The sequence below is a fragment of the Triturus cristatus genome, chromosome 2_1, assembly GCF_964204655.1.
Source record: "Triturus cristatus chromosome 2_1, aTriCri1.1, whole genome shotgun sequence".
NCBI lineage: Eukaryota > Metazoa > Chordata > Amphibia > Caudata > Salamandridae > Triturus > Triturus cristatus.
This window is the reverse complement of record NC_140581.1, coordinates 242,300,517-242,324,785: the sequence shown is the minus strand read 5'-3', so window position 1 is coordinate 242,324,785 and position 24,269 is coordinate 242,300,517.

The window sequence follows — 24,269 nt, the reverse complement described above, 5'->3', positions numbered from 1 at the left end:
GTGATGCCATCATAGTAGGCACTGGAGGATTGGACATAGTGGCCCGGAGCAGGCCAAACTATGCTCATTGGATTGTGATGCCCCTTCAGCATATGCCTGGGGCAAGTTGGAGGGATGCGGATCATGCTAGCACACCTGGCACTGCCTCGTGGTGAGTGGAGGACTTAGGAGCCCTGCTGGCACTCTCCATGAGTCCTGTACAATGTAGGGACTTGGTGGAGTGCCAGTCATGCATGATGGCTGCAGCAATAGTTATACCCAGGATTGAGCTGTGGAATTCCATAGTGGGCTCCCACATGGTTCTGGGCCTATTTCACACTGCACATAACAGTGAAGAGGATCGGGCCTGGGCATGCATTGATGTGGGGGTTGTGCTGGCTACTGGATGATATTTCAAAGCATTGTATCATTTTGAACTATATTTATCACTCACCCCCCCCCCCCCCCCCCCCCCCCCCAGGTGCGGCGCTGTGAAACAGAACACTGTTCGGGACCGCGATGAGTGAGGCTGCACACACAGTGTAGTGTCTGCACTCCACCTGCAGGGCCTGTGTTCCGATACTGGAGCTTGGATACACAGCCTAACTAGTCTTACAGTTATGAAACTTCGAAGCGTGGCTGGGTTGACCTTGCGCACAATCAATAATTGTATTGGAAGAACAAGGAAGTTGCTCAAGGGAACAAAATAGGAAATGGCCACCCTCGTCCCAATATTCCTCCGGCACCAAAAGCACACAGAGGATAAATAGAAAGCAAGATATTGTTCCCAAGCATTAACAAATAAACATAGAACGGATAGTCTTAATATTCCAAACCACAACCAGTCCATATATTCAGAAAGCATATTTCTTCTTTTATGGGACAAAGATATTTGGCGCTGGTTACGTTCGGAGTACTCTCCGCTTTTGATACATATTTTTCCTCTCATGAGATGCGCTGATGTGGCTAAATGTTGCTTAAGATACTTGCATATTGACCTATGATGGATACACTCTATATCTAAACCCATACTTTATGGGACCACATTTAGGCTTTACCTAAAGTGTGGCGTATTGCCTTTTTTTCTGTAAAGATTGATTTTGCCCTGAGGAAGTCGTTGGGCCATTTACCCAAGACGAAACACATGTTGGCTGCAACATCTATGTTTTCCTGCTATCACGAATTATTGTGTTATGACCATAAGGAGAGATCCTAAGGAATGGATAAAAGAATAAAAGAAGAAACATGCTTTCTGAATATATTGACTGATTGTGGTTTGGAATATTAAGACTATCCGTTCTATGTTTATTTGTTAATGCTCGGGAACAATAGCTTGCTTTTAGTTTTACAGTTGCTTGTCCCCCTGGTCCCATTGGGCCTGCAACATCAAACAATGGTCAAACCAAAAACAATCCAGGACCTATCGGATTAACTATAGACAAGCAGATATCGGTCCCGCAGCGAGCCGACTCCAGCACATTTTATGCAATACTACAGGTCATTTTCAATGCAGAAGTTACGGTTGAGGCCAAAATAGATTCTATAGCGATGGATAAAGGCCTCATGAGAGCTGACCACAGGAACCTTGTGGATAGGGTAGACAGGAATGAATTAGCTCTCACTTCTATCTGGCTGACTGTTTATGAAATGCAAGTGCAACTCAAGCTTCAGGAAGAGGCAAAAGCACTCAAGCTTAGAGCTGAAGAAGCAGAGGGATCGTCAAGTTGCAATAATGTATGCATTATTAGGATGTCTGAAATAGAGGAAAAGCCCAAGTTGAACCTTTCATTGAAAATTGGCTGTCCCAAGAGGATCTTCAGGGTAAGGTTCTAAAACTGTTTTCACTCGAGAGGGCCCATCAAGTGCCAGTATCTTCACCTCCCCTTGGGGCACTACCCAGACCAAAAGTAGCCAGGTTGTTTAACTTCAGGGACAGAGACTTGATACTACAGGTGGCTCTTCTCTATGAATGGTCACACTGTCAATATTCACTCTAACCATTCTAATGATGTCCTGCCCTCCAACTCAATTGAGATTAAAGAACAGCTGCACGGCCTGGACTTTGCTGTGCTCCCATGTACCCCGCCAAGATATGGGGTGCACTCTAACCGATCATGGTCCACTTGAACCTGGTCATAACCTGTGGAAACAGTGGGGCGAGGGTCCCCACTTGGAGGTTAAGAGCTGAGGCGTTGTTAGATGGTCCACATCCTGATTAAAATGTTCAATTTCATGATCTAATTGGCACCCACATTACTCAATATTATGCTGAAACATGACAGGTCTGCAACTGGCAGCACAGTGGAACAGGACACCTTAAGGACCGTCATATGGGGGCACTGTATTAAGACCTCATGGAGTGTAAAACACATACTGAATGGTGAGCTGTTTGATGTGGAGCGGGAAATTAGGCAGCCTGCAAACCAGTGGGTTACAGGTCCATCTGTAGTGGATAGTCTTTGAGGATGAAAAAGAAAATCTTCTGACTAGCTGGATGGACTGGGAAACATGGACTACAAGGAGATAATGGCATGTCAGCATGCTGGGGCAATAAAATAGCCAGGATGCTTGCCTGGCTCTTGTGGTCAGATGCAGCTAGAGTTCCACAAGGTGCTATTAGAACCCCAAACAATCATATCTTAAAGACACAGGAGCCTATTAATGAAGTGTTTCTTGCCTATTATAATCATTGTATGCAGCTGGTGGGAGGGCTTAGACTTACAAAGGTTGCAGGCATATGTGAATGGTATCCCGACCGCTCAAGTAAGCCCTTTTCAATATCAAGTAGTGGAGGAGACCTTACAGATTGATGTGGTTCAAGTAGCCATAGATCAAATGGCAAGTAATCAGACGCATGATATAGATGGATTGCCAACACAGTTTTGAAACACATGCAGAGCTAACACATTATTACTAATGTTTAAGGGTGTCGAGCGTAAGGGGAGATACCGAGGTCTATGTGGGAGGCCCTAATAATGGTTTGGCCGAAGCAGGGATGGGATCCCCTTGATGCTTATTCCTACAGTCAAATTTCACTTCTGCTCTTGGAATATAAGATCCAAAGTCCAATGGACGCCTTCCTATACTGCCAACAGTGATCACGTCAGACCAAAATAGTTTTTTTCCTGCTCACAACACATTTATGAATATCAAACAATTGTTCAGTGTGATAGATGTACTGGCGGCTGAGGGAAAATTGCATTGGTGGTGTCTTTAGATATTGAGATGGCCTTTGACATGCTGTGTTGGTCTTCTATTATGGCTGTCCTCAAGAAGATGGGACTGGGCCCAAAGATTCTCAGATGGGGTGCAGTTGCTATGCTTAGGGCCATTAGCTAGGGTCAGACCAGTCACACAGCAGCTCTCTCTCCTATCATCTTTGCTGTGATAATTAAGCCCTTGGTGTTCCTGGTATGCCAAAAAAAAGGCGTGGATAATGCCCTGTTTTATTGCTGTTTTCCCCAGGGGTCTCCAGGAGTCCATAGCAACGATTATGGCTGAGTTAGATAAGTTTGGTCTGTTCAAAAGATAAATTGGGCCAAATTCAGCTTGTTTCCGCTTAAACGAAGTACGACATTGAAACAGGTGGCTCTGCTCCCTACCAGACTTGAATGGAAGGCATTCACTTTCAGATACCTAGGAGACAATGTATATCACGAGAAAGAAGGTCTTGTGAAAGGTAATCTGGGCAGTTCTGTCAGCCTCATGGTATCCTTCTGGTGTACACTTCGATTGTCTCTACCCGGCCAAGTGGAAATTGCCAAGATGCTAGAGATGCCGAGACTACTATACCTGCTCTCGGCAATTCCTGTAGTTCTCAAAAAGTATTTTTTCACACAGCTGCATGCTATTCTATCAGACCTTATTTTGGGAAAGAGACAGAAAAGAGTTGGGCTTTATCAGATGCAGCTAATTCTATCGGAAGAAGGCCTTAGCCTCCCTAGCTATGAGTGGTACTATGAGGCAAGGTAGATCCAATGGGATTTGAGATGCCTGGGAAATGGGCATAACCCTGAAAACATAGAACTGTTGAGCATTCTGGGGCATGGATCGATACTTGAATGGTTGTTATCACCCCCTCTGCTGATACACGGGCTGAAAAGACTAAACAGGGTGGCCAAGGTTTGTTGGGATATGTATGTACAACTTCAGTCGGGCTGCAGCATAAGCTTCAGAGTTGTCGCTTTAGGTGTTACCTGAATTTTAAGAACTTGCTTTCACATATGATAAGAGACCATGGGCTAATATGGTAATCCTTCTCCTAGGAGATATATATGAGTAGGGTAAAGTAAATACATTTCAGAGAATGGTGGACAAATACGGAGTAGAGAATGGCCATTTTTTGGCTTATAACACTCTGGTGCATGAGGCGTGCTCCTTGTACGGCTAAAACGGGCCCATTAGTGGGGTAACATTGCAGTGCCAGCTGTTGCATGGAAGTGGGTGAAAGACTCTCACAATGCTATATAATGGAATCACAACTGTCACATTCCTGCGATGATGTCAAGAATAAATGGACTTAAAGCATCGGTCTAAATATTTCAGAGAAACTGTGGGTAGCAGTTGAGGAATTTACTAAGCGAGTGTCTCAAAACTCATGGTTCAAGTTTATACAGTTTAATTACTTGCATCAGGCCAACCTTTCTCCAAAACGCCTGGGACATATGTTTGTGAGTTTGTCTTCCCTGTGTCCTAATGATCGCTCAGGCCTGGAGGGAGGTCTTGGAGATGGTTTCTGACTTAATTGTGAGGGAAGTGGAACTAGAACCCTATCCGTGCCTATGGGGTTGATATCTAGACCTAAAAAGATCAAACAAGAGAGAAGGTTTATAGATCTAGCACTCGTTGTACAAACACCTCATAGCGAGGGATTGGAAGGTGTTGGTGGCTCCAGGGGTACAGCTCTGGATAAGGGATTTGAAAAAGTGGACTGTTGCAAAGCTGGCCACCATTGATGTCACATGTAGACAACATAGAAAGACAATGATAATCATTGTTTGTTACGTGTATATCGCTAACTTGGAGGCAGAGGACGGGCCACCCTTAGCATGGATTCACAGTTCTTCTTCAGGCACTAAGGGCCATATGTAGGTAGGGACCCATTTACCACTTCATAAATACCGAATTTTACCGATTCGGTATTTATGAAGTGGTAAATGATATGTAGGTAATGAGTCGGTAATATTTACCGATTCGGTAAAAGTCGGTAATTACCGAATCGGTATTTACCGATTCGGTAATGAGGCATACCTTCCCATTGATGGGAAGGTATGCCTCATTACCGAATCGGTAAATACCGATTCGGTAATGGGGGGAACACATGCAAGGGTGGCAGGGTGTCACATTGACACCCTGTTGCACCCCTGATTCGGCCATGTGTGCACATGTGGCACACATACATGCCCTAAGGGCATGTATGTCTGCCACATTGCACACTTCTAAGCACTTTAACATGCTTTTCAACATCCATTCTTCATTTACCACCAACTATTAGTTGGTGGTAAATACCGACTCCAGAACACACCCACACACTCCCCCTACATCTCATTTTTGTATTCGGAATTTACCGAATCGGTAAAATTACTGAATCGGTAATTTTACCGATTCGGTAAATTACCGAATACAAAAATGATCCCCCTACATACCAAAAGCCAAAATACCGGTCGGTAACGGTATAATTACCGAAAATCGGCCGTTACCGACCGGTATTTGGCTTCCTACATGAGGCCCTTAGTTACCAGTGCTTATCTGTAGGGGGTGGGGGCCTCCAAATCCTGGAGAGATTGATGCGGTGCATATGTCCATGGAGGCCAGTCTACTTAGCCATATGTGCGATTGGTGAAAGTTACTCATGATTGGGTCCTAACGAGGATATCCTGGTGTGGTCAGTTGTAGGTAGCATTGTTGCTAGTGTTCCCAAGAGGTTCTTTAATCTGACTGGTGGCCTAATTATATCTGTGAATGCATATAGGGTTCTCTATTATATTAAGTTAATATACTAATGTTATTGTTTCACTTGTAAGATTTAGTTGGTATGCACCTTGGATTGTCTATACAATGTTTGCATATAATAGGTCATTTCATTATTGGGTTAGGGCGTGGCTGTGGTGGTACTTTGCTATAGCCAACATTTTACGCACACTGTGATGATAATATTGTGCCTATTAAATTACTAAAACTGAACTGTTAAAGAACTATCTCAAAAAAAGTTTGAAGTGGAAATACCTAATGTAAATTGCATAAATAGTGTTCAGTTTGGCTATGTTGGCTAGTTTGGAGCTCATAGTGTTTTATTTCATTTTACTATTTAAAAAAAAAAAATTTGAATAAAAAAACACAACTTATTGTAAACATTTTTATTTGAAGTTCATACATGGTTTATTTTTAAGTACACATTTTTAAGATTGTAATCATAAAAATAAATATTTTTGTATATACTTTTTCATAAGGTTTTTAAAGATATTTACGTGCATATTGTTTTTGGCATCTTTTAACATAACTATTTTACATTTTTCAAGTTATATTTCCATTCTTTATACTTTTTTATAAATATAAAATAATGTGTATACATTATTTTGCATTTACTTTTTAAAATTATATTTAACACATATTTACATTTTTATAAGATCATGTGTAAGCAGTTTTTACACATATTTAATTTTTTCATGAATTTTGTAAAAAGAAAGTTTAGAAAAGAAATACATTATTTGCATTTATTTGTTCCATTGGTAGGTATGGAAAGAAAGTTTTTTTCCATTGCCATATTTATTTTCACACGCTTGATTTTTTTAGTCTGTTTTTATCATTTTGGAGCCTGAACCCTCAGTCAGTTTGCTTTCAGACCCAGAGCATCCAGTCTGCCAGTCTTCAGTGCCTCCAGCATAACTGCCTTCCGATCCCAAGCCTTTAGCTTGACTGCCTTCTGACCCTGAGTCTCCAACTTCAAAGACACAACTCTCATCAAGTAAACTTCCAGGGCCTGGGTCTCCTGCATTTCTGCCTACAGAGTCTCCTGCATGTGACTCTTCTGTAAGCCTAACTCCACGGCCAGTGCTTCAAGTCTGCTTCATTTTAACTCCTTTGTCTTCCATTAGCTTGCGTTTAACTTCTGGTCCCCTGCCAGTTTGCTTTCGGCTTTTGAGCCTACAGTCAATCTGCCTTCATTTTCTGAGTGCTACCCCAGCCTGTCATCATCTTAAGTTCATGCACTTTTGATTCAAGTTCCTAAGTCTCCGTTGCTGGTCTTGTATCCTGCAAGTCTGAAAGCTCATCTCTCCTATGGTCTGCCTCTGATACTCCTGTTAGTTAACAGCCAGAGGTTTTGCAATCCAGAGCTTACATGTGGAACTTTCCAGTGTTCAAATAAGCTTCCGGATCTTCTACTATCCACACATAATGAGCTCCTGGCTCTTTGATGCTATTTGGAAAGTCCAGGTCACTCCGGATCAATGTCAGGGTTTGTGGAAGCCAGTCTGCTTATGTTAACAACTTCACACACAGAATTCCTTACTCACTGATTTGTCTTCACCCCTTCAGGTGAAGGATGGGTAGAGGAATTCAGGACACCTGTGGCTGGCAGGAGCTAGCCGGCTCACACCGGATTCATGTGATTATAGTGAGCTCTTTTAAGCCCCAGCTCCCTTGAGACCAGCGTTGGTCATTATAGCAGTGTTCCTGTTTGAGTGGCCCTTTGTTTCCTGAATTCCTGAACTTTAATTAATCCTATTCCTTGAACTAGCACTGCCTGCAGTGTTACCTTTATTCCTGATCCATTACTCTTTTAGTGCAACCTTGTTCCTTGAAAATTCTCCCTTTCTGCAGTTACCCTTTTCCCAATTCCCACCTTTCTTCCTATTTACCTTAGTCCCAGTTTCTAGTTTGCTACCTTCCTGTTCCTGCTATCTTAGCTTCTAGTTCCCTTGTGTGGTTAGTTACTTCCTTTCTGCCAAGTGTGTCCTTTGTTTGCCTTCTGTCCTATTACGGGCTCCTTCTGCATGCTCCTTGTCTATCGTGGCTGTGTATTTTAGTTCTATACCCTTGCTCTTATTGCCTTCAGTGTTCTTGTTTGACCACCAGGATCTGTGGGCACAGCTGACAACTTGGGTGTTATTTCTTTTCCATGTTAGTACTGTATTTGAGTTACTGTTATACCATAGCCCGGCCTTTGCATACATATCCTATATGTGGGTACTTTTAGTCAGTATGTGTAACAGCATTTGCGGGTGAAAAGCTTGTTGAGCTTGAGTCTTACTGCATGGAGCTCCTGAGTGCTTTACCCCACATTCATTTTAAGGTTAATGTGGTTATATTTATGTCTTGCACACCCATCCTGGGTGTTAGGTATTCTAAATGCCAATTGCCTCTTGAGTGGCTGTTCTTTATTAGCTTTGATTTTTTTGTTCCCTTGTGCACAGCTTCCCCTTTGGATGCATTTTCAACCCTGACTCCCTGTGCGATCAGAGACGTTTTAAGACATGGGCAAAGAGGGCTCTGGCCCAGGCCCCCAGCCTTTTGAGGGGGACCCCTGATGGAGACAGCTCTGTTCTGCAGAGTGTCTTGTCCTAATTCTTACCTTGCATGATTCTTAAACTGATTGTTTTAAATTCCATTTTCCGTTAATGTATTTTTAATGTGGGCGATGTGTGAAAATACATTACAGACATTTTTCAGAGAAATGTTGTGTTTATGTTTCATGCAACATCCATTAAAAAGGTTTCTTTAGATCAAAACAGAACCTCCTATATGAGAAGTGGGAGAGTGTCACAAAAATAATTTTCAGTAATAGTAGTGAGCTGCTGATGTGTTACAGTATTGAAAACACATGTCACTGTCCCTGAATATTAAATGTAAACACATTTAGAATTTGGACGAGTGTGTCTGTGCACAGTCAGTGACCTGGCCAAAGTAGGCATGAAAGAGCTGATACTAGATCACAAATTCAAAGCTGTTCTAAACAGGGGCCCCCAAAAAAGGTTTGACCCAGGGCCCCCAAAATCCTTATGATATTCCTGTGTTTGATCTTGGGTGGCTTTGTACCCAGTATTCTGCTTGCTTTGTCTAACATGCCACCAGTTCTTTCCAAAGTTCCTGACTGTTGCAGACTTTCAGGCTGTAGTTTCAGTCAGGCAGAGTGACGCGTGTCAACAGCAGTGTCTTCTTCTGCAGCAATCAGTTGGATATTTTTGCTTTCATCCTCCCCAGCTGTAATATACTAGTTCAAAACTGGCTGAAAGAGAAAATATTATTGGATAGATTCCCACACATTGTGGACTCTGTTAAATGTTTGAGTTTCATTCTAGACAAGGAAACTGAACCTGGTACTATAGCCCCCTCTCCAGCCGATTCGGGTCAACTCCAGTGCTAGGAAATGCCTGGCCTGCTGCTCAGGACGTATTGCCTTGAGAGACTGCAGTGCCCCACTGGGAGACTTGTGGAGTTAAGATACGTTACTCATACTTTTGGAAAGATGAATAATTATCAGATTTAAAATAGTTTCTTAGGCCCGAAGAAGTCTGTGGTTTTCTGGAACGAAACACGCTGGCTGTGTTCTTCTTCATATTATGAAATAAAATTAAGAATACTTTGCAACTTCATATGATTCATTGGACTCTAGGGCTCCTGTGCAACTCACTGTATTTCTTTGGATATTATTGCACAATGATAGACAAATTAATAGCTTTAATGATAGGATGTGCCCCTCCCAATCTTTTGTGGTAATTAATTCATAGTGGAAGAAGTCAGGCCAGATATAGCTCTCTATACCTCCTGCAAAGAGGTTAATCTAAAACACCATGGGTCACATGCATCATTGGAAATTGCGGTCGCAAAGGGGCAAATTCGCAGAATCTGCCCCTTTGCACCCTCAATTTTTGTATTTGGGATGCATCATCTCAAATGCAAAAACAGCTATTTAAGTAATAGCTACATTTGCAATTACTTAAATAGTGATTGCATTTAGGGAATCGCAAATTGCGATTTCCTAAATGCAATGTAACAAAAAATAAAATTGCGATTTTGCATTTAAGAAACGCAAATTACCATCAAGTTAAAGTTGATGGTAATTTGCGAGAACTTTGAAAAATGCACAGAAGTGCATTTTTCAAAGTTCCATGTTGCACACATACATGCCCTTGGGGCATGTGTGTGTGCAACATGTTTTTTTAAATTGCAGTTTCTGGGGGGCATCTGGATGTCCTTCTGGCACCCTTGCATGCATGAAATTTCATGCGCAATTTGCAAGTACCTATTTGGTACTTGAAAATTGTGCATGTAATTCCCATTGATTCCTATGGGCCTGTAGGCCAATAGGAATTAATGGGAAGCAATTCCTTATTTGCAATTCGCAATTTGCGAGTCGCAAATAAGGAATGTGTAGGAATTGCAAATTATTTTGCAATTTCTACATGCATAAGGAATTGCGATTCCTAAATTGTGATTTCTTAAATATCGCAATTCCTAACTTGGATGCATGTGGCACCATATGTGCACTCATGATGGTGCAAACAAATATATAATACAATTCAGCTTAAAGACCAACTTGACCTGCCACTAAAAACCGAAAAGCCAAGACATTTTAAGTATAAAGTGTTTGCTTAGACACAGCAATCTCTCTTGCCATGACGTTAGTTTCCCCTGGCTTTATTTACAATAGATTATAACTTTATGTGTTAAAAGCATTGTAATCATTTTATTTTAGAGCCAAGGGAATCAAAAGTCTGATAGTGTCTACCATGTGAATTTGCCACAGTGCATTGTATCCTACTGTTTATATATAAATACTGATTGCAAATTCCATTTTTTGTATTTCCTGAATACTGTTAGACTTGAGTTAGTGATACCAAGTGGACAAAGTGCAACCACCTGTTTTAAATACTTTGAAATATATTTACTGTGATGTGGTAATGATGTACAAAATCAGTGTCAACATTCAAGCATTTCTCAGTTTTCGGCAAAGAAGAACCCTTGTTCCTTTTTTTTGGTATTCGGATACAACATCTGATTTCAATAATTACCCTTGGAAATAATTGTAATGTTACATTCTGATTTATTTTCTGACTGTATCTTAGTTACATTCAAGCAAAGGTTCTCATCCTGTGTGTAACATTAAAGTTTACACATAATAGTTCCATGTCTTTGACGTGTTTTCTGCGGCGTTTAATCGGAAGAAGCAAATCCAGCCCAGTCTTCCATAAATTTCACTAAAAATACATGCGCAAATCGAACAACTTTAGTGAGAGCCAATGAACATTACAACATTATTGAATGTTGACGGGAGCGAAGGAGATGGGGTTGTGAAGTAGTGAGTAGAGAGCTCCTCCTTTCCGAAAATTTCACTCCAACCTTCTTGGAAGCCCAGATCTGAGGAGATACAAACTCGCTCCTGTTTTTCAACAGTTCCAAATTCAGAGTGACTAACAAAGTGGAGAAATCTCTCTAAAGCAGTGAAAAGACTTTTGAGCACACTATAAAACACAAAAATTGATATCAATGGCACTATTGTGAAGTGTTCAAACGTTTGTTGGGACTTGGAGCTGAATTTCTTGGCCCAGTTCTTAGGTGTAAGACGTGTATGACATTGCAAGAGCGGGAGATACTCTTGTTGCCTACAGTTTCATTCAAAGTCTATGACAACCCTTCTCAGGCAGTTGCCCAAGCATATAAAACTCCCTCCCATCACACCTTTGATGTGTCACTTTCCGCACCAGCTTCGGAAAAGTCTTAAAAAACCCTCTTATTTAGAAGGTATCTCATGGGGAGGGTTCAGGTACACCACCCTTTCGCTAGTCCAGGCTCATTGTAAAAGTGGTAATGGCAGCCTGAGGATTAAAGCACCTATGCAGTGGCGTAACAAAACTTGAGGGGGCCCCCCTGCAAAGTACATGCAGAGCCCCCCTTCATGCTTCGGACCGAGCGCAGAGCTCTCAGGCCAGGGAACTGCCAGTGAGGGAGGGGGCCCCCGGAGCTCCCCCGCACCGCATGGGCTGCGGGGGCTTTTGTTACACCACTGCAGCTATGTCTCCTCCAGATCCTTCTACAGTTGTTACTCTAGAAGACCTATGTGAGCAGCAGCCCTCTCTGATCTTCCATTTCATATTCGAGTGCCCTACGGCCCTCCCTGTCCCATTGTGGGCACCATGGCAGCTGTGACATCTTCGTGTTATGTATACTTGTCATTTACTTGCAATCCATGGCCCTGACCCATCATCAGTTAGTACTGTCCTCATTGGATGTGTGTGCCGGAGCGCGAAGTGGTATGATACCCACTTGACATCAACGTTACACGACCCACAGCCTTCCTGTCCCCACCCCCTCACTTCCTAACCTGGCAATCCCACAGCTTGACTATTGCAAGGTGTTTACTTTCCAGGTAGAAGTTGGATTTGTGTGGGGTCACTGCTGTTAAGCTATAACTCAGTTCACGTCTTACCAGGTTGAGCCTCCAACTCCTTTCTTTTCTGTCTCATCTTTATCTGATTTGAGCTGCTAAGGCACTAAAAGTGTGATCATTGCTACATTAAGCTTCCATTTACTGTCCTACTGTCCCTTCTGTCATACCTAGAACTTCTCCACTCCCTCCTGAATGTTTCACCTGTCTCCATGTATCACACCAGAAGGATTTTACAAGCTGACCATTCCATCTTTGAGTGAGTGAGTAAGGGGCAGACACTTATCAGCACACATTAGCCAGACTGCTTCTTGGCACTAGGGCTGCTCCATCCATGAAAGGCAAAAGCAACAAACCTAGAAAAACTAAATAGTAGAACAAGTGAGTCTATATGACTCCATGAAGAAAATTCTGGTTCACAAATAGGCGAAACGAGAGCTTTGTCAGCTGCAACTATCCTCTGCCAAGCACCACATTCAACCGCAATTGCTACTGTAGGGGTTTGGTACCACAAATCCCATCTCCCTCTACAGCCACGTTTTTTTTCCTCCAGGTGTAACCTTTGGTTGCTCAGTTAATGTGCTCTAAACCCAAATGTCAATCACTTCTTGTTTTTTGGTTGACTCCCATGCTTACGGATTTTGCCATTAAAAATCAATATTCAATTTATGGTTTTACTCTGTATGGATTTCATGGTTATTTAATAACCAAAAGCCCATCCAATTGCATCCATTAGAAACCATTTGTAACTGGTCAACTTGGATTTACATTAGTGAACGTTCTTACCAGCATGTTGCAAAAAAAGAAGGTAGACAAAGTACAGCATTCTGCATTACACCTCAAACTTATTCTAATCTTCAGCTGCAGAATGATAAGACAGTTTTTTAAATGTCACTATGTTAAGTAGCCTTTTAATTAATTAATATATTTTGAAAGTTATTTGCAAAATACAGGAGAGGAAATGACCGTCTTCGAATGAGTGAGGAGGAATCAACAGCGTTCAAAACAGTTCTATGAACCCTCACCTTGATTAAAATAACAATTAACAAGTACATTTTGAGAGTGAAGTCAATAAATCAGCTCAGGAACGGAGCTCCATGTTCCCAACATTATCAATCACAAGCGATTTACAAAATGGAAAAATGTACCAGAGCGCAGTCACAGACCTTATCACAATTGCTTCCTGACAGGAAAATAGAATAAACAAACTCGTGCCAAGGCCAAGCAGCGACCTGCATGGAAACCATATTTCTTGCTGCTGCTGGTTCACAATAGGAAGTAAACAGCTTAAAAACAGTGCTGAGAATTACACTGAGGAAGTTCAGCTTCCTCTCTACGTCTTTGCATCTCCAGCAATTTCAAGAAGAGCCGAACACTACCAGACGAATTCCTTTCTCGAATCTATATTTGTATTATTCCATTTAGTGCCGGCAAGGACGTGGTTAATGTCCGGATACAGAGGAATACGTGAAGATGTTAGTCACAGTTCCAGTCTAGTATTCTGCACTTATTCAAACTGTGTGATGACGGGCAAGGGGTTCATCAGTAGGAAACCATAGAAACTGAAGAAATCCTAGCGTTAAACACCGGATAAAACCCACTGACAAAGTCAATACGTTAAGCTTTGAGTATTAAAGTGCTGATCATGAAGTGGTTTGGTGTTTTGTTGCTAAAAGTTTTTGTGCAGCAAGGTAAGTAGCAGTAATCGGTTGGTTCTGATATTAAAATTTATCAGCAACACTCTATATTGATATGCGTTTATAATTCAATTCTAGTGTAAGAGCAAAGACGGGTATTAATGCGATTGTAGTCCGTGTATCCCGAAGCACTAATACTGTTGATGTTGGTAATTCTAGGCCTCAGGAGTGCAAAGATAGTTCAAGGTTGCCCATGTGATATGGTAGAAAATACCGTACTGGAATCAATGTTTTTGCAACAGTTCCTGCATGTTATTCCCCATTTCCTAGGGGATGTTTTTTTAATAGCCTTTTTGCCTCCTTTCAGTAGGTGAAATGTCTGTGTGAAAAGTCAAGAGATCCAAAATGCAAAGTAGGATTTTGTGCTACTTTCCAATACATGGCATCAAGGGGCATCCCATACGTAAGCATTCCAGCGCAGCCGCCCATGGTTTTTGACACACAACACTATGTTCAAAAAATTGTATCCTTAAAATAGCTGTAACATTTGAGAAAAGTTTTCTTTGTAACATGAAGCACACATGCAACATAGGTAAAGTGTTAAACTTAGCATACTTATTAATTTATTTCTAAGTTTTATATAGTACGAACATGACCCGAGGGTATCGGAGCACTTTACAGAATATGCATAGCAACATTTACAGACAGTAACAAGTAACATAATAAAAACAATGGGCATACATGATAATAGTATGTAAACAATGGTGGAGTAGAAGGGTTATCAGCAGCATTTATAGATAATATATTCAAGTAAAAGAAAAAAGTGAGAGGGTGTTTAGGAGAATGTTTTGGTTAACAGTACCGAAGGCCGCTGAGAGGTCAAGAAGGATTAGGAGGCAGGCCATACCATCATCGAGAGATCTGTGCCAGTCGTCAGTGATGTTTAGGATTGCAGTTTCCGTAATGAAGCCTTTCCTGAACCTAGATTGGAAGGTGTTGTGCAGGCTGGATTTTTCAGTGTGGCAGTTGAGGTGTGAGTACACACATTTCTCTGTAGTTGTGGCCAGGGGAGAGGGGTTAGTTATGGGTCTGTAGATGTTAGGGGCATTCTGCTCAGCATGTGGCTTTTTGATGAGGGGTGACACTTGGCGAACTTTAAGCGAGTCCGGCATCAAGCCACTGGATAGGGAGAGGTTGATGATTTTAGTCCATGTTGGGGAGAGGACATGCCTGAGGTTTTTGACTAGGGATGAGGGGAGGAAGTCCGTTATGTGTGATGTCGGCTTCATGGATGCAAGGATTTTAGGGGCATATCAGCAACAACCGGCGATAATTATCGCTTAGCGCACTTAGCGCTAGGATAATTATCGCCGGCTAGCGTGGAAACCCAGCGATAATCTCACGCAATGTGGCGTTAGCTTGTTGATAGGGCCCCACAAACTTAGCCATGATATCCACCTTCCATAGGATATCATGGCTAAGTCAGTCCTGAAGCAGGCGTAAGGAAAGTAGCGATAACAGGGGTTAACGCTACTTTTTCTTGCCGCTATGCTTCATAGCGTGGGGCTTGATGATAGGAGAAATGTCGCTTAGCGACATTTCTCCTGTCATGTCAGGTCAGGAACGCCCACTTTGCATCTCATTAGAGATGCAAAGCTGGGCGTTAGGAATTCCTACGCTAACGCAAGTTTTCATGCATTAGCGTGAGCTTGCTAATTAGGCGATAAAATTAACGCCGCTTTTCGGCCGAAAACGGCCATAAAACAGGCGATAATTCTATTGCTTCGCCTTGCTGATATGCCCCTTAGTGGCTTCTTCTTCAGAGATATTTCCAAACTTGGTCCATGTTGCATTGTTTTTCAGTTGTATAGGATTATGGTTGGTGTTCTGGCACAATGATGAGGTGGGTTTTGGGGGGAGTCGTCATTGGTTGGAGGTGTAGCAGTGGTGAGACCATCATTGGTAGATGGGGTATCATTGGTAAGGGGAGAGGAGGTGGGTGCATTGTAAGAAAGTGCCCTCTTTTTGCATGGCTTCCCACACTTTTTGCCAAACTGTTGATGTACTTTGACTGAGTGTATTCAGTACCCAGGGCCTATGTTCTTTCCCAAAACTGCATTGAGGCAAAACCCAATTGGTACTCTTTGGCCACATGTAAGTCCCTTGTAAATGGTACCGTAGGTACCAAGGGCACTGTGGCCAGAGAAGGCCTCTAAGGGCTGCAGCACATATTGTGCCACCCTTAGAATCCCTGTACCTTTACACACACACACACACTGCCATTGCAGGCTGCGTGTTCTGGTGCAGAACAAAGTGAAGAGTCGACATGGCACACATACCTGTGTGCCATGCCTACAAACCACTGCCCTGGCATAGGTAAGCCACCCCTCTAGCTGGATGCCCTATACCAGTGGTGAGGGTATAGGTGCATGAGCCCTGTACCCCTATAATGTCTAAACCAATTCTTGCACATTGTAAGTGCAGTAATGCCATTAAGAGTATATGGTGCTGAGAGTTTTTCATTACGAACTCCAAAACACCATAATGGCTTTACTGAAAACTGGGAAGTTTGGTATCAAACCTAATAGCACATTAAACCCACACTGATGCCAGTGTGGGATTTAATGAAAAATGCACTGAGAGAGAATCTTAGAGATGCCCCCTGAAAAACGAACTAACTCTAGTGTCCTGGCTGAGTGAATTGAAAACCCATGCAGCACTGCTGGACATCCCTGAGATTGTGTGTGTCAAGACTAGACACAGAGCCGAAAACAGGGGAAAGGTAAGAAAACTGGGAAACCACCTTCTGAACACCCAAAAACGCAGGACCCCTTTCCTCAGGGAGAGGACTTGGAAGCCCCAGAGGGAACTGATCCCATTGAACTTCACCCTTACCAGGTTGAGCTCTTAGGCCACACTAGGGAAGATCTGTGCCTTGGCCTTTCCAACTCCTGAAAGCCTGAGGCATCAAGCTGCTGCACAGCAAAAGGGAGATGTCAGTGGTACCCACAGAGCCAATTGGGATGAGGGACTACTGTACACTAAGGCCAGAGACCCCAACCCTGGAGCCACCAGGAGAGTGGTAGTACCTCAGAAGTACAGAGAGGTCTTACTAACTTTGGCTCATGACATCCCCCTAGCTGGCATCTGGGCCAAACCAAATCTTGGGAAAGGCTGATTAGCCACTTTTACTGGCCCCAGCTGTCTCAGAAGGTAAAGGGGTTTGTCAGCCCTTGTGTCACCTGTCAAGCCAGTGGTAAAACAGGTGAACATACAAAGGCCCCCTTAATTCTACTTCCAATGGTTGAGGTTCCCTTTGAAAGGGTAGGTGTGGACATAGTGGGTCCACTTGAACCTCCCAAAGCATCAGGAAACAAATGTATACTAGTGGTAGTGGATCATGCCTCGAGGTATCATGAGGCAATTCCCCTTAGGACTACTACAGCTCCTGCAGTAGCCAAAGCCCTAATTTGTTGTCTTCAATAGGGTAGGGCTTTTTAAGGAGGTGGTTTCAGACAGTGGGTCAAACTTCATGTCTGCTTACCTAAAACATATGTGGAAAGAGTATAGAGTGCAATACAAGTTTACTACACCCTATCACCCACAAACCGATGGTCTTGTGGAAAGGTTTAACAAGACATTGAAAGGCATGATTATGGAGATCCCTGGAAAGCTCAAAAGGAGATGGGATGTCCTCTTACCATGCTTGCTTTTCGCCTACAGAGCTGTGCCTCAGAAGGGAGTAGGGTTGCCCCCCTCTGAACTTCTGTTTGGCCATCCTGTTTGGGGACCACTCTGTCTTGTAAAAGAGGGTTGGGAGAAGCATCAAGATATTGTGGACTATGCACTAGGCCCAAGGTCCAGCATGGCAGAGTACATGGAAAAAGCTTCCAAGAACCTTACGGCCAGCTAGGATCTCCAGAGGCACTGGTATGACCAAAAAGATACACTGGTGGAGTTCCAACTAGGGCAAAAGGTGTGGGTTTCAGAGCTTGTGGCACCAAGTGCCCTCCAGGACAAATGGTGTGGCCCTTACCCCATCTTAGAGAAGAAAGGCGTGGTCACCTACTTGGTAGACCTGGGCACAAGCAGGACCCCCAAAAGGGTGATCCATGTGAACCTCCTTAAGATTTTTCATGACAGGGCTGACATTACCATGCTGATGGTGACTGATGAGGATCAGGAGACATAGAGTGAACATCTTCCTGGCCTACGCTCTTACAGCCCCAAAAATGGGTCAGTGGATGGAGTTGTCTATTCAGACACCCTCACTGCCCAACAGCAGGCTGACTGCAAGCAAGTCTTGCAGCAGCCTGCCAAGCTCTTTTCCTTAATGCCTGGTCAGACAAACTAGGGTACCCATGATGTGGACACTGCGGGCAGTGTACTTGTCAAAAATAAGATCTCTCGACAGTCTGATCAAGTTAAGGAGAGCATCAGAGCTGAAGTCAGCAAGATTCTGGAGTTAGGGGTTATTGAACCCCCAGAGAGCCCCAGGGCCAGCCCGGTGGTTTTAGTCCCTAAACCTTATCCACAGGGTGGAAAGAGAAAAATGAGGTTCTGTGTGGACTATAGTGGGCTCAACTCTGTTACTAACACAAATGCTCACCCTATCCCAAGAGCTGATGAGCTGATAGACAAATGTGGTGCAGCCAAATTTCTTAGTACCTTTGACTTACCTGCAGGGTACTGGCAGTTTGCCATGGCCCCAGGAGCAAAAGAAAATACAGCATTATCCACACCTGATGGGCATTATCAGTTTACTGTTCTGCCTTCCTGTTTAAAGAATGCCCCTGACACCTTCCAAAGGTTGGTGAATCAAGTCCTTGCTAGGTTGAAGGCCTTTAGTGCAGCATATCTAGATGATATTGCTGTCTTTAGCTCCACCTGGCATGATCACCTGATCCACCTGGGAAAGGTTTTAAAAGACCTGCACACTGAAGGCCCAACTATCAAGACATCCAAATGCCAGATAGGATTGGGAACAGTTGTATACTTGCGGCACCTTGTTGGTGGAGGCCAAGTGCAACCCTTACAGCCCAAGATCCAGGCCATCCTGGACTGGGTAGCTCCAATAACCCAGACCCAATTCAGGGCATTCCTTGGCTTGACTGGGTACTACAGGAGGTTTGTGAAAGGGTATGGGTCCATTGTGACAGCCCTCACAGAACTCACCTCCAAGAAGATACCCAGAAACGTAAACTGGACAGTTAGCTGTCAAAAGGCTTTTGACACCCTGAAAGAGGCAATGTGCTCAGCACCAATTCTCAAGGCTCCAGACTATACCAAACAGTTCATTGTGCAGACTCATGCCTCTGAGCTAGGGATAGGAGTGGTCCTATCCCAGATCAATGATGAAGGCCAAGACCAGACTGTTGCTTTTATAAGTAGAAGTTTTCTCCCCAGGGAGCAGCGTTGGAGTGCCACGGAGAAGAAGGCCTTTGCTGTTGTTTGGTCCCTGAAGAAGTTGAGGCCATACTTGTTTGGTACTCACTTCACTGTTCAAACTGACCACAGACCTCTCAAATGGCTAATGCAAATGAAAGGTGAAAACCCTAAACTTTTCAGGTGGTCCGTCTCCCCACAGGGAATGGACTTTACAGTGGAACATTGACCTGGTACTGCCCATGCCAGTGCAGATGGACTTTCCAGGTTCTTCCACTTAGACAATGAAGACTCTCTAGGGAAAGGTTGGTCTCATCTGCTTTCGTTTGGGGGGGATTGGTATAAGAAGCTACCTTAGCCTTTTGCTGCTTCCGGCAAAAGTGGCCCCCACCAGTTCTGACCCCCACTTTAGGCAGGAGAATCGGCAGGAAAACCAAGTGAGGAAGGGAGGTACGCCCACCTTTGCCAACCCCACCCATCATGTGAGGGAGGCAAGGAGAAGCACAACTCTTAGTCCCCGCCATCTTACATATGGTGGGACCCAGCCAACCAGAGAGAGGCATATGCCCGACTCCTACTGGAGAGTGGCATTATAGGGGGTGTACGCACCCCAAGGAAGGGACCCATTGGTCCAGACGTTTACTTACCTGTAATGTCCCTAAATCAAGTAATTAGGGGAAACCCCAAACCTTGCCTCCTAAAACAAAAACCGACCAGAAGAAGAGAAGAAGGACCGAAGAAGCCATGCTCAACGAAACAGTGGAGGACGCCTACTGACTTGGCCCCAGCCATACCAGCCTGTCTGCACCTTGAACCTGCCCCAGTGAAATCCTGGTGTGTCATGCAGCCAGCAGCCCTCAAGAACCCGAAGGACCTGCCCTGCCTTCCAAAAACAAGACTTTGTCTCCTGTGAGCACCGTATTTGCTCACCCAAAGACTCTGGACCAAATACGCGAGTCTGTACCTGATGCCCACGGCCCGGGTTTGAGTGGAAACCACAAGGAGGTCACCCCAGCGATCCTGACCGGAGATCTGGTGATATCTGACTTGCATTAAATCTTCAATCGGTGCTTGCAGCTCCTTTCTAGGGTATTCCCCCGACCGCAACCGGAGCTGGTAAGAAAACCCAATGCCTAAAGACACCCCTGCACCCGATGTCCCAGGGCCTTGGGGGGCCCAACCGACGGTGTCCCAGCATCACCAGGCATCCCAACTTACCTCTCCAACTGGTGGTCACCTCCAGAAGATCTTCGTCCCCGAGCCTGGAGTGTTTGCTGCAACCAGAGAATCCCCAGTTGAAAACAACAGGGTACCCGACGCCAAACCAGCACCCTGCACCCTGCGCCGCTGCGGGTGCACTTGGTGTGCTAAACCGCATCCCCCTTTGCCCTGGGCCTAACACCAGGAGCTTTGCTCCCACAACTTTGTGGCCTGCTCGTGAGCAGCCACCAACCGGAGCCCCTCTATCCTCCATTGGATAACATTGGGCCTCAGCACTCAGCACCCGGCCACCCTAGTGCCACTGAGGGTGTTCTGGGAGTGTATCCTCGACCCTGGGGGAACCCTGGTTCTAACCCCAGAATAACAACTCCCACAAACAAGTACTTATCTGTAAACCGTTAACTTCATTCCCTCCCATAGGATTGCATTAACTGCTTTTCCTTAAAAATTCTTTTAAGTGTGGAGTTGTTTTGTATGAAACATTCGAAAATTGAATAAGTGTAAAAACTTAATTACTTACCGTTTGTCTAGGAAATGATTTAGTGTGATATCTAGGCATATCACACGGATTAGCAAAAGTAACTTAAAAATTAATCCAATAACTAATGTGCACAGTAATCTGTAAAGTAACTAAAAAGTAATTTTGAACTGTCGACTTACCTGTAAATCAACCAACTGCATTTGAACCTGCATTCAATTGTAAACCCCTGCATAAGATTTTGCAAAGTATTATTGAACTTACCTGCACCAGGCTTGGCTTGGTTCTATAAATAAAATAACTAATATTTTTGATACAAACAAACTGATCTGAGTTCAGTCTTTGAGAGTGAGACATAATTTCTTACCTGAGTGTGTACAACAAATGCTTAGCATTACCCTCTGATAAAGCCTTGCTATGCCTACACTACCACAAATAAAGGGTAAGGTGCTATCTACTTTTACCTCTGCCTCCCTTTGGGGTTCCACTTGTCTCTGTGCATGCTATACCTTACTTTGGTATATACAGTGCCAGCTTCCTACAGGTATTCAACAAGAGTTCGATGTTTGCTATTTTTTCAGAGAAGAATCTGGCACATTTTTCACAGCATTTGACCGAGTCATCAGAAGAGTGTAGAGGGAAAGAGGAGGTTTGATGTTTAACGACGTTGAAGAGGTCTTTATGTTTATTTCTAGAGTGGTCAAGTTGGGCTTGGAAGAAGGAGAACTTCTATGGTTGTTTTTTGTATTTCAGGCTTTCAGCTCGGAGGAGAGAGAGCTGGGTCAGAGAGGGTTCTTGTCTCTAGTTTCTTTCAGCCAGCCTAAGTTTATGTCTTTCTTTATTGAACAATGATCTGGAAGGGATGGTTCTTGATTTCTTAAGTTTTAGAGGGGTGACAGTGTCAAGAAGTTCTGTTATTTTAGTGTTGTAATGGGAGGGAAAGTCCTCAGTGGAAGGACAGTCAGGATGGAGGAAGAATTTCTGGACTAATAATAGATCAGATTTTGGTGGATTTTGTGCATATTTCTCATCCAGTGCTTCGGGCGATCAGTTTGGGTGTGGGGTTGGGGCTGGTTGACATTGAATTAATAGAATAGAATTCATATATTTAGAATTAAGAGTTGGTGGGTCCAGTCGGTGGGTAGAATGGATCTTTTTTTTTTTTTACGGAGTTTTATATAGCGCGAACTTGACCCGAATCCAATCAGAGCGCTTTACATAGCACCAGTTACGTTACATTAGGACACACATTCATTCTTTGTTAGGCACAGGGAGATTAAGTGATTTGCCCAGAATCACAGGATGTTCAGCGTCATTACCGAGAATCGAACCCAGTTTCCCAGGTCCGAGGTCGAGCGTCCTAGCCGTTAGGCCAACTCCTCTCCCCATTGGAGGGATATGGTATTATGGAGGGATATGGTATTATGTTTGGAAATGATTGCATAGAGGGTAGAGTCCTTGTTTAGGGTTTGCTTTCTGCAGTGTTGGGTGAGATGTTTCCATTCAAAGAGATTGGTTAAGGCTTGTACGCTTGTATCCTAAGCATCATTAAGGTGCAGGTTAAGGTCGCCTAAAATAATGTTGTGGTGTCCTTCAGGGAGCTTTGGATTATTAGGTCTGTGAGATACTTGAAGAATTGTGATTTTTCGCCTGGTGGGTGGTAGGTAGAAGTGACATTTGATGGGTTTGGAGCCTTTAAAGCAGAGATCGACTCCTAGGTATACAAATGTAGGATGTAAGGTATTGGAAAGCTAAAGAGATTATGAAAGAGCAAAGTAAGGAAAAATAAGAATTTAGGTTTTCAAATCTACACCCTGGATTGAAAATGGAGCAATAAAGAAGAAGTGAAATGTGTATGGTTCATCGTAAATGTTTCAGAGGAGGTAAGGCTGAATTTGGCAACGTCATTAGGGCTCGCCATTTAACGGCGTTACCGGGCCTTTTGCCTTTGCAGGTGTTTTTTGACAATGCTGTTCCACATCATCAAAACAAAAAACTTGCTTAGTTTAAATGTACTATTCCAAGCTCGTGAGTGCCAGTCTTGGAGCAGAAAATAAAAAAAATGGTTTGTGTGAAAGAGCATTCAGGTAAAAAGGAGTGACCAAGTAGCGAATAAAAGCTGTTGTACCCTACAATAAATATATAAATACTTTTTGTAGAAAACAAACACTGTGATATAAGGGGCAGGGGAGCAATGAAAGAGTGGGTGAATGATAAGACAATGGATGGGGAAGAGGAGGACAATTTTATTAGAAAGTGAAGACTCTGTCCAGGGGTTAGGTAACAATGGAAGAGCTGGGGGTGCTAGAAGACGACATGGGGGTTAGGGAGTGTTTATATGGAAACAATGAAGGAGTTTGTAGGACAATTGCAAATAAAAAGATTAAACCATGCACACAAAACAAAAAAAAATGAGCATAGAGTTATGGGAGGAGCAAAAGACAAGCTTTGGAGGGGGAGGAGGGGGCAACACTGAGAACGAAGGAGGCGTGAGGTATTTGTGGGTAGCACAGTACCCTAGGGAGAGAGCAAGAAAATGCATGCACTCTTGTAGTGCTCAAAGCAAAAGGAACAAGCTTTGGTAAACCTATCTATCTCGCTACATTTTAAAGAAGTAATGGCATTAACATTTGCAAGGACTTCAAAAGCTGCAATCAGCACTTCCCTAATGCATGCTGCAGTACCTTCGACTGTTATTAGAGAGCCTTGAGTGAAGCACAAGTGTTTTCTGTAGTCACTACTTGAGGTTCCATAGGCATAACTTGCCCCATGTTCACAAAGTTTCCAGCAGGCATAACACATACGCCTCACAGAGGTAGAGTTAGCTGTGGCACTTGAGGTATGGCTGGTTAGCCATGCTAGGCAGGTTATGTATGGTATGGCAGGTAGGATAGATATGATGCACAGGTATTGTAGGCAGGTATTGGTTGGTGGTTGGGTACGGTGGGTAGGTATGCTTGGTAGATCGGTAGATTTGATGGACAAGTAGGTATGGTATGTAGGTTTGACAGGTAGGTAGGGGGTGGCAGGTTAGGTATGATGGTTTAGGCTTGGTAGGTATGTTGAGTATGGAACCTGTGGTTCGCTAGCTATAGTAGTTATTTTAGGGTAAGTAGAATGGTAGGTATGGCGGGCAGTTGCTGTAGGTTAAGTTTGGTTGGTGGGAGATTATGTTTTGTATGGT